Here is a 16,746-nt window from a genome sequence, read left to right as displayed (position 1 = left end):
GCACCGCCCGGCAGCGCCCCCGTCCGGCCCGGCGGGCACACTGCCGCCCCCCGCCCCGCCGAAGCCCCCCGGCCCCAGCAGCAGCCACAGGCCCCTCAGCGGCCCACAGGCCCCTCCAACCCCCTCTCAGACCCCTCCAGCCTCCCCCAGGCCCCTCCAGCGAACCCTCAGGCCCCTCCAGCCTCCCCCAGATCCCTCCACCACCCCCCCAGACCCCTCCAGCCTCCCCCAGGCCCCTCCACCACCACCCCCCAGGCCCCTCCAGCCTCCCCCAGGCCCCTCCAGCCACCCCCCAGACCTCTCCAACCCCCTCTCAGACCCCTCAGCCCCGCCCCAGGCCCCTCAGCCCCCCCCCAGGCCCCTCAGCCACCCCCAGGCCCCTCCAGCCTCCCCCAGACCCCTCCAGCCTCCCCCAGACCCCTCCACCACCACCCCTCAGACCCCACCAGACCCCTCCAGCCACCCCCAGGCCCCTCCAGCCACCCCCCAGACACCTCGGCTGCCCCCAGGTCCCTCCAGCCCCGAATGTCCTGGCAGGGTGAAGGTGGCCTGATACCCAACCACCTCGTTCCCCCTACAGCGCACACCATCGGCAGTCAGGGTGCTTCCCTCAGCCCAGCCCGTCACCACCAGCACAGCCCACCCAGCCAGCAGGGGACCTGTCCTGGGAGGGCTAGGCCAGGGTAAGGGGGAGCTGGGACAGGCACGGGGCAGACCCCAGACCCCCGGTCCCGGCTGACTGCGGGACACCGGTCACCCCCTCCCCACCTAACTGTGCCCTACGTCAGCCAGCCCGCGCCACTGCAAAACCAGCAAAACCTGGAAGAATTTACGTCTTAAACAGACTGGTAGCAGGGTTCTGGGGGGCAGGTGGGGGGTGGGGGACATGCTCCCCCTCGTCGTCTCATCTCTGGGATGGGGGGCGCAGCAGTGACCTTCATGGGATAACCGGCGTGACCGGAGCAGATCTCTATTTTGCTAACCTTTAAAAGAGCGGGTCTCTGTGCTATTTACTCTTCTGCTCTTCTTATCCCAGAGTGTGACAATTTTGGAAAAGGATTCGTAAAAATATAATCACCTAATGAGCATGTTTTATACAGAAAATGGTGAGCAGGTGTTGATGTAAAATGAAAGCTATTTGCAAATCTTGTAAGTACCTTTTCGTAAAAGCTGACACAAAGGAACTCTTCCATGCTCCTAGTTCATCTTTTGTTCTGCTTGATTTACATTTAATATACATCAAAATACATTACGGAAATCGGGATATAGCTTAAATTTTTTGTATTTTATAGGAAAAATAGCGATCAGAGAAAGAAGCTTGTCCATGAAATCTTCCCCTTTTTCGACAGCAGCCAGTCTGTTAGTAATATTTATGAAATACAAAACATTAGTGACACGCAGCCTATATTGAAGTTTGTGTACAGAGATGAGATGGGAAGTTTGTCCCTACCCCAGTGTAACGAGTTGCTCAGGAGTGTTGTATTTTCCCTGACTACTAAGCTGAATATATTTTCTCTCCTGACAAGCCGCAGCCTTTTACCTTTCTAGTGAGTAACTGGGATAAGATTTAGAAATCCCAGCTACTGAACACAAAACTGAGCTGTAGTCGAGGGCTCAGAAACATCCCAATGAGGCGAGTTGGGAAAGTTTGGCTTTTAAATACATACAAGTGTGATAAAGATGGATGCCAAACCACGTTAAGACAAGGCTTTGTTTTGCCAAAGTTGTCTCATGTCTGTAAATAACACACAAAAATTCAAGACAAAAGGGAAAGTGATCCTTTCGCTTGGTATCGAGAAAAGCAGGCGCCTGGGTGTCATTTCACTGTTCCTATAAACTTGGCCTGGATGGAGGAAAAATGCAGCTTTGTCTCCAGAATCATGCAGGAGGCAACAGTCTCTGGATCCTTCCCTTTAGCCCGAGCATGCAACCCAGCTCAAGGCACTTGGATTTGGTGGTATTTCATTTGCCAGTGTGATTTAGTGAGTGTAATACCAGCCCTCCACAATATATACATCACGTATAAGCAAACATCCCTTAGCTGCTGGCACACGTGCCCTCAGGTAGCTCACGCAGTTCAGCGTGTATTGTCATTTAAAGAAAAAAAAACATCCTTAACCATGAAATGATCAGATATTTTTCTACTCTCACTTGTGTCTGGAAAGCCGTAAACATTGCAGTAGCAGAAATACCGTCAGTGCAAGCAGAATGTTTATTAACTTTATGAGATTATATTGCTTTGGCATCGATTTAGTAATCGGATGGGGAAAAAAAAAAAAAAACACCAGCATGCAACGTAAAGACTAAAAGGCAAAGTTATAGTTATTTTAAAATGCAAGACGCTTCATCAGCCCTAAAGAAAGCTGACGTTAAGGTTGTACAAAGTTGGTGCTGATCTTAATGTTCAAAACACAACGGTTTTTTCCTACCCGAGGTCCAGGAAATTGATGCTTTGAGGACAGAAAATAGGAAGCTAAAAAAAATGCGGTACATTTTACATTTTCATTTGAATGTGTAGGCAGTTTGTTGTACGACATCTTTTTGCAGTGGCTCAGGGAATCGTCATGCACATCGGTTTAACACCTTTGGTTTCTCTAGTATGCAGAGACTTTGCTGTTAGCATTTCTATGTTTGTACCCGTTGCTATTTTCATTCTGTTTTCTCTTCCTCAGAACTCAAGACTGTGATATAAAACAAAAGGTATTTTATCTGCAGCGCACCTAAGCATTTCCCAACAGGCAAGTCTTTGTTAGTAACATTTCATAAATTAGAAAATGAATCAAAGAGCAAACATTTGTTATAAAATCATCTTTAAATACGAAAACATGGAAGGAAAATTAAAAGAAAAATAATTGTATAAATTTATAAAGCTGACCTCTAGTAAAACAAGCTAGGTGTAATCAAAATGGAGTTTAGATTAGTGAAATGATTACGTAGTAAACATTCTTATTTGGAGAAGTATGGAAGTTCCCTTCCAGCCGATTGGCATTTGCGCAGCGACCCGTGTGGGAAGGCTGGCTGTCCTAGGCCCTTGGCTCACAGTCACTGCCGCTGTACGTGACATTTTGCTCAGTCAGGCACAGAAATCAGTCACAGCCCAACACGCTGAAATGACGGAAAAGCTTGCTAAGGTATCAGCGGAATAATTTGTACCCATCTTTCTAACCCATCTGGTTGGAAAATAATAGTGACTTTGGTAACCAGAGTTCATCTTTGTGTTTGGGTAGCAAAAATAATGTATCGTTCCTTTTTCTTCCTGGATTAGTCACTAAGAGAAGAAGAGCATGGAAAGGGAGGATGAGAACTGTCTTACATTGGGTTATAGTGATATACAGCTGCACTAAACGAATGTGGCTTTGTGGTCTAGAAGGGCAGAGCCAATTTCAGCCTGGATTAATAAATCTTCCCAGTTTTTGGTGGCTAAAGTTCTGTGACAAATGGATGTCTTTATCAGCTTTGAACTTGAGAGTCGTTCGGACAAGAAACACATCTATTTCCATTTTGCTTTGTTTTCCAAGTGAAAATGAGAAATTTTCTGGTGAGATGTCCGACTACTTAAGCAGCACCAATTTCTGGGCAATTATGTCAGTATTTAAAACAAAATCTCTGAGAGCGTTTTAATGAGACTAGATGTCCTCTAAAGCAGACAGTTTTGCTACATGTTGCTGTGACATGAAAAATAGGCAGAAGAAGGGAGCCCCAGAGACATTAATTGTAAATGGGACTGGAGTTAGTAGGGAGTAGGCAAGTGTCAGAAATGGTTAAAAAATACCCTGTATCCGAAAAGGAAACTCATTATAAATTGGCGCATTACCCCCTCCATCTGCATTAGAGCAACGCTTGCGAGGGACGCGGACGAGACGTGCAAGAAGGGAACTTCTTAAGCCCTGTAAAAAATACCTTGCTTTTTACAGCTGCTTATAAAATGAGCTGTATCTCTTGTTCAGTAGCAAGAGTTAAAGCATCTCAGCGGCCCAGGTGTGTTATTTTTAACCGCTGAAAGGACAGCTGGAAAGAGTCATAAAGAGTGTTCCTCTTCATATGTAAAACTGTTCTATATTTGTTCTCTTACATACTACAGCGATACGCTTCCTATCTGCTTTGTAGCCACTGCAAGTGATTTAAAATGAGAACTTTTGTGTAAGCATTAGGAGTCTGACTAGTGTTATTTAGTTTAAAAGAAATGATAACAGAAATGTTTTGCATTCAGAGTTATAACTCGGGCATGAAGCACACGGTCAGCAGGTAACACTAAATGTTAACGCGATTGTGCTTCTATTTTTGAATGAGCAGATAAGGGAACACCCAGGGAACAGGGCAAACATAGGAGGTGAGCAATGGGGAATGTTTGCTTTGCCAGCACCCCTCAGAATAACAACATGAGATCTGCAATCTATTACATCATCGCTTTTGAAGCTTCATTATTTAGCAGAAGGGCTTAGAGAAATGAAGAGAAACCCCACGTTTTTTGGAGATGCGAAAGCGATGCATTTGCCTGCCAGTTAACAGAAATGTTAGGTGCGTTCCGAGGTGTTTTCACAAAACTAGTGGCTATATATGCATCTGTGGTTTGGTTTTTTTATTTATTTCAAGTACTTAGGTTTTGAGCTGTAAAACATTTGTTTTCATTTGTTCTGTTTTAGGAAAAAAAATTTGAGAAGCGTCGACACCCCATGTTGGTATCATTTAATTATCAGTTTTAATTAAAACACTCGGACGGAAGAAGCCTGTAGCAGCTTAGATTAAATAACCAATTAAACATAAACATCCCCCAACATGCAACTTCAGGGGAACACGACAAAAGATCGGTGGCGTTTTAAAACCGATTTTAATTGCGTTTTAATTCCTGCAGCACTCGGGCAGAGGGCGCCTGTGGAGCAGAGGAAGCTCCATCCTTTTCAGGGCTCAAGGCTCTGATGGCACCAGGAAAACACCGACCTTATAGAATGGAATAGGCTTTATTGGAGAAATGTTGCCAAGGTGCAGCGGTGCCCCAAAAGACGTGAAGCTGGCTGGGTACACGGTGTGGTCGGTGACTCAGGGCTCACCCCCAGCATCCCGTGGCACAGAAGCTGCCGGGGAATTTAAAACCAGCATGAGCAAGTGATGTACGGTCATGCCTCGTCGCTCCATTTCCCGCGCCGTGCAAGGCGGATGGCTCAAGCTGCTTTTCACCAGTTGTAGTGACAAATCAGTAAAAGAGAATGACAGATGGGGTCAGTCGCAAGATGTAGCTGTCATGAAGAGATCAACCTGGCAGGCTGATGGAAAATGTACAGTATGAGTATGTCTGGGACGACTCTGTGCATAGCTGTGGTACATGGGTTGCTGAATTCGTGGAAGTCCCACAGCTAAATCTTGGGATGTCTCGCCAGAAAGAGAGGTCTGGGAAAAAAACAACCTGATCTTGAAGGTCAGGGGACGTTGTTGCTCTTCCTGTGGGAAAATGATCTTGCCTCATGGACTGGGGCCATAAGATCTGAGCCCCGGCCAGTGGAAGCGGCAGGAGGCTGCTGGGGACGCCTGGCGGGCAGCACGGCTTCAGGAGAACCTCTGTAGCTTTGGTCCAGGTTGTGCTGGCGTGGAAGGGCTCAAACCAGCCTGCAGCGGAGACGAGGGAGCAATGTATACCTCTTTCCCCCCACGTCGTTACCACTAGCATACAGGAACTTCTCATTTCTCGGACAACCCACTCTTTCTCATCCATTTCAACCACAGGGAAAAAAAATTGACATGGATTATGGTCCCGTTTAGGAAGCTTATAGATGGTGTTAGAGCTTTTTTGTGTGTCTCTACCACCCATTTGGACACCTTTGCAAATCCCATCTTCTGAGAGCGCTTTCCCACCCCCCTCCTTTCTTCGCACAGTTCCCAGCTCTTCCATCACGAGTCCTTCTGCTCCTTACTCCTGCGATCACCCAGGTTTTACATTTGTGCTTGTACCAAGGAGTGCTTGGTACATCAGAAGACTGTCCTTGCAGGTTCAGAGTACAAGAACATTACTTCATTTTACTGAAAATGAGGTAATGTTCCTCTTCGGGAGCACCGGCTCTGCTCGAGGATGTTCAAGCACCCAGAAGAGCCTTTGGTCCTGCTAATCGTGGTAAGAAGAGCAGTTGGGATTAGGTGCTATTCCCAGAGGGAGAGAGCTAAAAAGGGGCCACGCAGAACCGAGCCAGTGCTCCCTCGCTGTCAGATCACTATTTATAGAAGGATGGATAAACCAGTAAGTCCTGCCTTTCACTTCCAATTAAGCAACTCCCCTGCTCTGCACCCAGTAACCCACACGTTTGTTGTCTTTTAAGCACTTTAGATGACCGGTTGGGATCACGTTTTAAAATTCATTTCCCTGGTGTCAATATACTTGGGGTCTTCTTCCCACAGAGCAGTTAGAGGCCGGGGGGAGGTTGCGTATGTACGGATCTTTATACAAAACCAGAGTGGTGAGGTTTGGATGGTTTGGGAGTTCTCAAGGAAAATTATTATCCCAGGTCTAGGAAAAATATCCTTCCAGGCACCCGATTTTACTTCTCATATTCAAACTGACTGACACCTTCCTTAAGGAGTCCGTGGGAGTACTGACAGCAAAAGGTGCTGCTTTATATACATCATAATCACTAACAAAATAAAAAAATCGGTATTTCATTATATCCTATTGTTTTCTGGCCTTGTTTAGATTTTAAATGGTCTAGTGTCTGGAAATACTGATCTTTTAATTATTTGTCCAGTTTCCTTGGAAATGCTTTTGTAATGATGTCAGTGATGATTTTTTTTCAGCTAAATAAGCCCCGAGTGTTGTCTCCTTCTTAAATCCATCTTTGTAATTGTCCTTGAAGGAATACAAATGCCTTTCTGTGCCTTTGTGGTTTTTCTGTAATGAGAGGTTTGACTAAATGAATTACAAATCAAAAGTATAATGCAATAATTATTTTGTTATTTTAACATTAATATTCTACTGTCAGAAAGGATTCAAAATTCCTGTAATTATTGAGCAGAGGGGGGAGATATTCTTTCATTACAGGACTGTTCCAACTCAGGTGAAGAAAGCTTGAGGTGATGTACAATAGAGCAAATGCATGCTAAAAGCACAAACAAAGCAGTAAGTTTATTTAAAAAAGAAACAAAACAACTTGCTATGCAGACTGTAAATTATGGTCACATTACATGTGCAAAATAGATACAGAAATATCTCAAATTCCATTTTTTGTCATTGAAACTTATTATTACAGCAAAAGCTGTAACACTGCCTCTCCTGCCACATTTTGAATGTCCATTTTTTGAGACATCAGGGCCTGATTTTCAGTCAAATTTAGGTAGCAGTAGGCACGTCTGAAAATAAAGTCTAATTTTTGCAAGATGTTCAACCGTAGAAAAATACGCAATCAGTTGTAAATTGTCCTCTGCTGCTGGAGCCTGGTTTTAAATTGCCAGATAAGGGATTGCATTTTTAATGTCTTTTCAAAATACCTTTGAGTCAGGGGCTTTTTGTTCTGCCTTAGCACAGAGCCTAGCAACTGGGCTGGCACCAAACTGCCGCCAGCTCCTGTACTACAAACGCATAAAATAATAATGATAATGGACAGATCCGAGCACCTTGAAAAATACGAGCCAAGAGCAAGACTGAGCCCAACTTAGAGGTACACTAGCCCAACAACATAAAGCTTTGGAAGATTTATCTAGTTCATTTATTTCAAAAGATAAAAGTCCACCTCCTTGTGTAGATTTTGTCTTTAGTATGATCGATTTATTTGCCTTCTAAACTTAACTGGGTATCTGGCGTATCACTGGCCCGAGTAATTCAAATACCTTGGCTTCATCTGGGTCCAGAATACTGTGGTCAGATGCTTCTTATTTTTAATCTGTTTTCGTTTACACCTTCCCCTGTCTAAGCTCTGCCAGCATACCACAGCGTTGGCCTCGGGATCAGCCCTAAAACTCTGCTGACCGATTGTATTTGTACCAAAGGGAGCAGCACTCTGGGAACGGTGGACAAAAGGGAAGCACAATAAAATCACCATAAAATCGGCAGTTTCCAGAACTCGAAGGTTCTCAGACTAGTGGACAGTCCCCAGCTTGCCTGGCGAGCCCACCAGATGGGCCAGCCCCCAAGGTTTTTTAGTTCAAACTACTTGATTCCCATAAATTATTCTTCCACCGTGGCTTTTATCGACCTGCAAAAGGTGGTGACAAAAACTAACAGCAAATAAACATTCCAGGGTAAAAACAGTTCCAATGATCATTTTGTTAATTACTGAGAGTGAAAATATCCGTCTTGTTCATCAGGTATTTATCCATTATATGCAAATAAGACATTTAAAGCAACTGTATTCTTATTTTGAGGAAATCTTTACAATTTTCCTTTCCCACAGGATGGCTTCGGATGGTGGGAGAGCAGCTTAATGTCAATGGGACTTGTTGCTGGACAAGGTAACATATGACATTGTTTCTAATTTACATATTCCCTAAAAATTAATTCAAATAGATATTTTTATAAATAAAAATCTGTTTAATCTTGCTATTACTCTAGTCCAATTGCTATTAAAACAGCATGATAACAGCTTCAGGGGCAGATTTTAGTACCTAAGTTTAGTCAATAGGATTGTCCCAGGATTACAGTGCTGTCTGTTTTAAGACATCAATTTTTATCTTGATTCCTTAAAAAGGAGTCAATTTTCCTCTTCTCATTTCAACAAGAAAGTTGGCCACAGCAGTCTGCATTTCCCAGGACGTCACACACCATTCCCACAATTGAAAATTCCTCCTCTCTGCAACATTTGATTCACATCCCATCCTGTCTCAGCTCTTTAAAATGGTTCTACTTGGTTCTGAAGGTAGGAAAATCACGTTTCGCCACCCCTGCTCTAGCAGATAATGCTGCTGCTTTTCCCAGACTGGAGGAGGAGCTGTCCCACGGAACGGCAGAAACTGGGGATGGGTGTGAGAAGAGCTCATCCTGTTCAGGGAAACCTGAGCTTCGTGTGGAACATATTCCAAGTGGCTATTTTATATTTGACCCATGTATCAAACCAGTAACATTAATGGGTCAGACTGTGTTTCCTTTATTTCTTCCTACTCTAAACCAGAGGTGTGGTTTCGGCCGTGACTTTGGTTGTGGTGCTTGTGCACAATTGAACACAAGATCCTAAATCCAGTCCCAGGGATTCAGGTTGAAATCGTAGGCTGGAAACCCCCTTGATGCAAACAACGCCGTGGAATGACTCCCTGGGTTATGTGTTCTGGTACCAGTTACAAACCAGACAGGCCGAGTTAGAAATAGATGTCTTGGCTGGTCTGATGCCAATGGCTGCTTCCCACTAATGTCATTTGTGCCTGATGAACCCGTTCACTGATGTGCGAGGTCCCAGCCCTAAAGCTTTCTGCCTGCTGGTGGGAGAGAGCCGCACAGCAGAGCGCCCCATCACCAGGCATCAGGGCAGAGGAGGAGATTATCCTTGTGCGCATCCTATTACTGGTTCATGTGCAAAGCCACAGTGGAAGCCAGCGGGGATACCGCGGGGGGACCGTGCTGGCTCTGGGCATCCAGCCATGGGCAGCTCATGCCTTTTTGTCACCTCCTTCGTATTGGGGAGATGGAAATGTCTGTGTGCGCTGTGAAAATGGCACATTGGTTCAACGGTCCTCTTCCTGCGTCCTTCTTAAAGGCAGCAGCTTTTGAACCAAAGGCATAACGTGAGCATTTCCCTTGAGCCCTGTTACACTCGCCCCGGGTGCGTGTTGTGGCACACAAGGGCCAAATCCACCCATGGCACGAGTGAGTCCAGACCTAGAAATGGGCCACGGACTAAGCGCTTGCTCCTATAAATTGAACCCTCTATTAAATTGTTCCTAAAATTGTAAAACAAATTGTAAAACAAATTTACCTTTGGTTCAGCAACAAAATCATCTTCCTGCCCTGTCAGTAAAAGGGTAAGAACTTTAGTTAGAGAGGAAAAACAAATCGCTGCCAGCAGAAGGGAGCTAAAATTCATGCAAACTTTGAAAAATAGAGTAGTTGCTTAGAAACAACTGTCCCTGGAAGTCTCGTGATGTTTTTCCTCCTCTGGTTTTCATTAACATGAACTAATTTTCTTTACCTATCTCTCTCCTGAGTGCAAGAAAGTCTACAGCATCCCCAGCCCTGCTCCTGGCTCTGCATCTGGCTTCTGGTGACTTGGGAAAATCCCGACCCTTTCCCTGTGCCTCGGTTCTTACGCTCCAAAACGATGCTCTCATCTGAGACATCTTCTGCCACAGCGTTCAGGTCTCCTGAGGAAAAGTGCTCCATAAAAAAGAGGCTCTTGGCAAGTAAAATAAGGTTTGGATGAGTTTCCATCTTTGAAGAGTTTCAGGGCTGCAAAGCCAAAAATCAGTTTATTTTCCTCTGAGCTTTGCTCGTCAGCTGCCATTTAACCCTCTGCTTTTGTAACAGAGTAAAAAAACCAAGTCACCGCACCATGAGTAGGCATGTCTTTTTTTCCTACTCAATTATGTCTCATTAGTAAATACAAGTAACTCCATTTAACTGCCTTGGGAACAATTTCGGCATCTATTGAGCTGGCCTACAGTAAGTCTTGTGGTTTCCTGCTGGCCTTGGAAAATGAGCACACTTCATTATGTGGCACAGTTTGCTTCACCTCATTATTTTTTCATAATCTTATTGTGCTTCCCCTTTTAACAGTGACAAAGGAAAACAAACAACAACAACAACAAAAAACCAAATAAACAAGCAAAGGTCCTTTGGGGTCCAGAACCTTACCCCCTGTCTTTGGGAAACTGCATGTAATGTCAATTATGTTGAGTTAATTGGCCACTCCATAAGGTTTTGGGGAAAAGTCGAGTGAGTTTTAAGGCAAGAAAAGCTCTTTCACAGCCCTGCTAGCTGAGGCCTTTAAAAGTCGTCTTTGCAAATCAGCCCAGCGCAAACCGGTCGAGCCTGAGTTCAGCTGAAAAGACCTTGTGTCTCCCATCCCTGTGCTCCCTCGTCAAAAGTTTCTCTTCACTAGTGAAATGATTTCTACACAAAGCCCCGACAACGGCGGTGCTGGGCTCACGACTGCCTTGCTTCACTTCTTTGGTGTCTTGGTGATGCTCGCCATCTGCTCCTCTGCCTTTATCCCCCTCTGCTCCAATCCCTGATCCTCTTTGTGCACTCTCCTTATTTATCCTAACGTCCCCTAACAAATCCAGGCGAGTCATTGCACTCGGTTGAGACCGCGCTTTAATCTTCCTTCGTACCCGTGATGTAAAGCGCCATAACGGTGCCGGTGTGTCACGCTGCGGACACTGTAAGGACAACGGGCACTTAACGGTTGCTTCAGCAGCCTGAATATCAGCCCTGCACGACGGTGGTCATTAATGCTGCTGCTGGCCGGTGCTCAAAGCTTCCGAAGAGAAGGAAAACCTCGACATTTTGCCTATTGCGTGAAGTTCTGGGCTGCCTCCTCCTCACCGGAGGAGGAGGAGGAGAGGAGGGTTGCTGTGGTGGAGCTGGCCCAGCTGAGTAACTCCAGCTCAGCAGCCAGCCTGAAAATCCGCTCCTCGGCCAGACACCGTGGGGCTGCACAGGGGCTTTGCTGTGCTGGTCCCTGTGGCAGCAAACCCTGCCTGAACCTCGGGTTTCTGTCCTGGGGCACCCAGGGCTTTACAGCAGGTGGAACGAGCTCTGGCTTCTGTGCCACCGTGTCCATAACCTCATGGAAACACATTTTATCTCGCCCTCCGCAGAGGGGACAGTAACATCTGATACAGTGAGATAAGTGTGACCTGGGGCTTTAGCTCACCTTTGGGTTTATGAGTTATTAAATTGTTTTACAATGTGGTTTTTTTTAATTTCCAAGGCATTAAAAGGCAGACAGTCCACCCCAGCTGTCACAGAATTAAGCTCAACAGTTCATGGCTGAGCCAAACGTATCCCAACAGACCCACAAGCGTCTCAGATTTGCTTCTCCTTCGGGGTTGTCCAGGGAAAAGGTGATACCCCGGGGTGTGCCTGCTCCAGCCACGCCAGATTCACCTGCAGCCAAACCGCAGCCAGTGGCTCCAACTGCCTCTCGCCAGCCCTGCCTCACCCTCACATTTTTCCTGTCTCATCCTCCCTCTCACGCCGTTCCCTAGAAGGATCCAGCTGAAATAACCAGGCGAAGGCTCTGCTGGCAACACAAGGAAAATGAGTGACAAGGGGGGGTTTCGGCCGAGCTGGTTGATGCCTTCCTCCTTGCTTTCCCTCCTGGAGCTGGGACGCTCTCCTTCAGGATGCTTCTCTGTGTTCCCCCTGTGCCCTCTGGAGAGCAGCCGCCCCACGGCACCCCACGTCCAAGCGCCCACGTTTCACCGCCTTACTGCAAACCCAGCACCCAGCAGCTCCCATGTCCCATTCACCGCTCCTGCCCCCAGCGGGATCAGCACCTGCCGGTGCTCAGACTTTGCGGATCAACAGGAGCAGTTGGCAGTAGATCATCCAGGCTCGGAAAAATCAGGATTTTTCACCTTCTGCTATTGGCAATTAGGGCTGGATATCAGGAATCTCGCTCTCCTTTACCTGACCCACTGGGAAGGCAGATGAGCCCATTAACCTCCCAGAAGTGAGGGCTGCCTCCCGTGGTTGTTAAGTGACTGGAATAAACTGGGGGCTGCTGGAAGGGTTAATGCATTTCCATATGTGAACTGCTCTGAAATACGCAGATGAAAGGTTCTTAGAAGTGCAAAGCACTATTATCTGAGGAGCAACTTGTCCAGGAGCCGCTGCTGCCAGATTTCCAACTAGGAAGTTCTGAGAAAGCGTTCATCTGAATGGAAAAAAAAATATTAATCAAATCAAATCCATAAACAGACTCTGGAGCCGATGTAGGTGGGTGAAACTCCGCGTAGCTCAGTGGAGCCAATCTGGCCTGCGTCACACCAGAATGTGACCCTGAATGACTGATGGCACCGCAGCGAGCAGCAAGAATCCAACAATTCAGGCATTTAAAGGACCACAGTGCCGGCCATCCAAGGTGGCATTGTGCCCTCCCCGCTCTCCGGCGCCAGCGCCCTCCTAGGTGCTGTGGTACGTGAGGGTTCAGCTGCTCTTCTCCTGCCACCTTGGTTTGGAGTCCACCAAAGAGGCTGGGACCGAGGGCCAGCTCCTCTGCCGCGCGCCCACCTTGTTGAGGATGGAGAGCGGCGCTGAAATAATTTCTTAAACACAAGCCCAGGGCCATGCCCCTGCAAACGGCACCGCTGTAACAGCACTGCGCTAATGTCGCCGTAGGTCAGTCCCTGAAGGGTTGGAAATACGATTGTAGCAGCCAGTTGCCCCTCGGCTGCATCGTGAGGCGTCTCGTTAGACCTGAGCCTGTCAGCGATGGTGGCAGCGCCGCTGGGGGAACATTTTTAAGAAGCGAGAAAACCCTGTGCAATGGCAACTTCATCTGGAGCAAAGAATGAGAGTGTGAGAGCAGCTGCGGACACCCAGGCAGGGCAGGAGGAGACAGGAGGGGCCCCAGGCGCCGGAGCAGAGATTCCCTGGCAGCCTGTGGGGAAGCCCACGGTGTGGAAGACTGTCCCCCTCAGCCATGGAGCCCACGGGGGAGCAGCTCCCCACCCACAGCACGGGGAGGACCCCACGCTGGGGCACGATGAGGCTGTGCCCCATGGGCAGCCCACGCTGGAGCTGGCTCCCCCCGACGAGCAGCCTTGCCCATCCACGCGAGGAAGACGGGCACGGAGGAACGGGGGGCTGTGCGCACATTCTGCACCCTTGCCACCAGCGCTCTGAGTCTCCATGATCCATGTGCAGCTTCTCCTTCAGGCCCAGCTTCTGCCGAGACGTGAGCCTGGCCGGGGCTTGGCACAGCCCCTTGCACCAGCCCAGAGAAGCTGCCACTGTGGGTGCATCGATCCTCCCGTGGCAACCGGTGCCCCACCGACGCGACACAAACGCCTTCTCCCTGCTCGTGGAAACTCGCCTTGCGAAAGGGGGAGCGGGTGTGCCGCGCCGGTGAGCTTACCATCTTGTGAGCACTCAGCAGAAGGGATGCTGAGGGCAGAAAAACCCCAGATGTCCTGAACTCATGGAACCGCTGATGCCACCGAGAGCCAGGCCCGGGAGAGCGCCGGGGAGCTGCGGGGTGGCCGTGGGTCAGCGCGGCAGCGGCTGCGTCGCAGGGGCCAGCCAGTGCCGTCACCATCACTGCGCCCACCACATGGTTTCGGAGGGAAGGGCCGGGGCAGAGGCCTCATACGTCTCCTCAGAGGGAAATTCATTGACAAAACTGTTTCTCCCAGCCATGGAAATGCTTTAAACTTGAAGCAGCGGAGAGGCAGGATTTGCCGTGTATTTAGCTGCCCTGCCGACCCCTCGCAGTCGCTCCGGGCGGCTGGAAAGAAATGGCTGGAGTGAGCAGCAGGGCAGGCCGGCACCGCTCGCCAAACCATCACTATCGATCCTTGGGAACCAGGGGTGCTCGGATCTCTCCACGAGCGGATCTCGCCTTCTGAACAAACACGGCAGCGGGGGGGAAAAGCCTCCGGGGAGGCCGGGGCTCCATGGCACAGACTGTTCTTTCTTTGCTGGACTTTTCTCTGCCCCTGACACGATAAACAATCCTTTTGTGCGAGATATAAACAACGCTAGGTTGCTGACGGAGAACAAAGGCAGCGATTCAGGGCTGGGATCAGCTGAACGCCGCGCATGATGGGCCCTGCGCCGCCTCTCCCGTCCAGGGCTTTGCCATCGGTCACCACTGACCCCAGCAGCCCCCAGACTCCGGCCCGGGACCCTGCCCCAATTTTGAGGGACAGGGCTGAGTGGGGACATGGACCAGAGCAGCACGGATGCCCGGCTGGTGGCTCCCTGTGGGAGCTCTGCTGGGTTTCCCCGCTGTATCCCAACGGCAGCACCAGCGGCATCACGACTCTCCTTGTCCCTCCACTTGGCTTTGCGTCCTCCTGGCTCTGAGAAATAAGCCACGGTGGCACCCACGGCAGCAGGAATGCCAAGCACTCAGCCGGGCTTTCCTGCTCCCACAGGCCCCGGTGCCAGCCAGCCCACTCGGCATTGTCCCCCCAGGCCGTGGGGCAGAGTGGGGGGCCGCATGTCCTTGCCCTGGCTGGGAAAGCAATTCCCGGTGGGAATTGGTCTCAGGGGCCCGGGCACCTTCCCCTTGGGCTCCCGGGTTCCCAAGGCACAGGCCCCACATAGGGGGTCAGGCCCCACATGGGGGGTCAGGCCCCACACTGGGGGGTCAGGCCGCATGTGGGAACATCCCACAGGATGTTCAGGCCCCACAGATGCTCTCAGGTCCCACATGGGGGGTCAGGCCCCAGGAGCCCCATGAGGGACATTCAGGCCCCACACTGGGGGCTCACAGCCTGTGCAGAGGGTGAAGCCCCACACAGCGGTTGAGGCCCCACATGGGGGCTCAGGCCCCACTCAGGACCTCAGGCCCCACATGGGGGGTTGAGGCCCCAGGGGCCCCATGAGGGACGTTCAGGCCCCACAGTGGGGGCTCAGGGCCCGTGCAAAGGGTGAAGCCCCACGTGGGGGGTTCAGGCCCCACCCAAGGGCTCTGGCCCCATTTAGGACGTTCAGGTCCCACTTGGGCTCTCAGGCCCACATGGGGGCTCAGGCCCCACTGGAGATCTCAGGCTCCATGTAGGAACATCCCACGGGATGTTCAGCCCCCACTGATGGTCTCAGGCCCCACGTGGGGGGTTGAAGGCCCCACATGGGGCGTTGAGGCCCCACTGGGGCTCAAAGGCCCCACATGGGGGCTCAGGCCCCACTCAGGATCTCAGGCCCCATGTGGGATGTTCTGGCCCCACTCAGAATCTCAGGCCCCACATGGGGGGCTCAGGCCCCACCCAGGATCTCAGGCCCCAATCGGGCTCAGGACCCACACTGGATGTTCTGGCCCCACAGGGGCTCTCAGGCCCAACTCGGGTTGTCCCGGCCCGACTCGGGCTCTCAGGCCCCACGCGGGGGCCGCCCCCGGCGCGCGCCCCCACCCCGCCCCGCCCCTAGGGGGCGCCCTGCTCCGCGCAGGCGCCGTCGGGGCGCGGCGGGAGCGGGGGCGGTGCCGCCATTGGCTGGGCTGGGCCGGGGGCGGGGCGGCCGCGTGCGCCCGCCAAAGCGCTCCGGGCGGGAACGGCGGCTGCGGGCGGCGGCGGCTCCGGCGGCGGCTCCGGGCCCCGGCGCCGGGCGGTCGCGCACAAGGCGCAGGTAGGGCTGGGCCTGGGTCGCGGGGGCCGGGCGGGGGCATGGGGCTGCCTCGGGGGGCGGCGGGGGGGGCCCGCCTGGGCTGGGAATCGGCCGGGGGTGACGGGGTCCGGGACTGGGCCCGGGTCGTGGCTGGGGGGCCCCGGGGGCGGGTCCGGGCCCGGGCCCGGGCCCGTTGGGCGCTGGGGGTCCCGGCGCCGAGCCCCGGTTATAGGCCGGGCCCCGGGAGTGGGGGGTCCCGGGGCCGAGCCCGGTTGTGCCCCGCGGTGGGGGGGTCCGGGGGCCGTGTCCCGGGGGGGGGGGGTCCCGGGGGCTCCCAGCTGCCCCCCCCCCCGCTCCTGCCCGGTGAGGACCCCCCGGGCCGGGGCTCCTCCGCTCCGGCAGCACCGCCCGTTCCCGGCCCACGGCGGGCCCCGCAGCGGGGGGTCGGTGGCCTCCAGCCCCCCGGGGCCGGTCCCCGCGGTTCGGGCTGGAGTGGAGCGGCGGGCAGGGGGGCCCGGCCGGGCCACGGGAGCCACCGGGCTGGGGTCCCTGCGCGGCCCCATCCC

General features: G+C 51.3%; 1 protein-coding gene across 4 annotated transcripts in view; it reads left to right on the top strand.

The window, feature by feature from the left end:
- Nucleotides 1-468: 468 nt before the first annotated feature.
- Nucleotides 469-16,746, top strand: part of OTUD7B (OTU deubiquitinase 7B) — a 50,489-nt gene continuing 34,211 nt past the window's right edge. The window contains exons 1-3 of one of the 4 annotated variants that reach the window (XM_080368263.1): nt 469-6,226; nt 8,370-8,427; nt 10,111-16,201. The gene's annotated coding sequence lies outside the window, so the exon portion shown is untranslated. Of the gene's footprint in view, nt 16,202-16,746 lie in introns of all 4 variants that reach the window. The other 3 variants (XM_080368262.1, XM_080368265.1, XM_080368264.1) reach the window with 3 other exon arrangements.

Source organism: Falco punctatus (genome assembly GCF_963210335.1).
Source record: "Falco punctatus genome assembly, chromosome: 18".
Lineage (NCBI taxonomy): Eukaryota > Metazoa > Chordata > Aves > Falconiformes > Falconidae > Falco > Falco punctatus.
The sequence above is the reverse complement of the archived record's forward strand: the minus strand, read 5'-3'. Positions and strand labels throughout refer to the sequence as shown.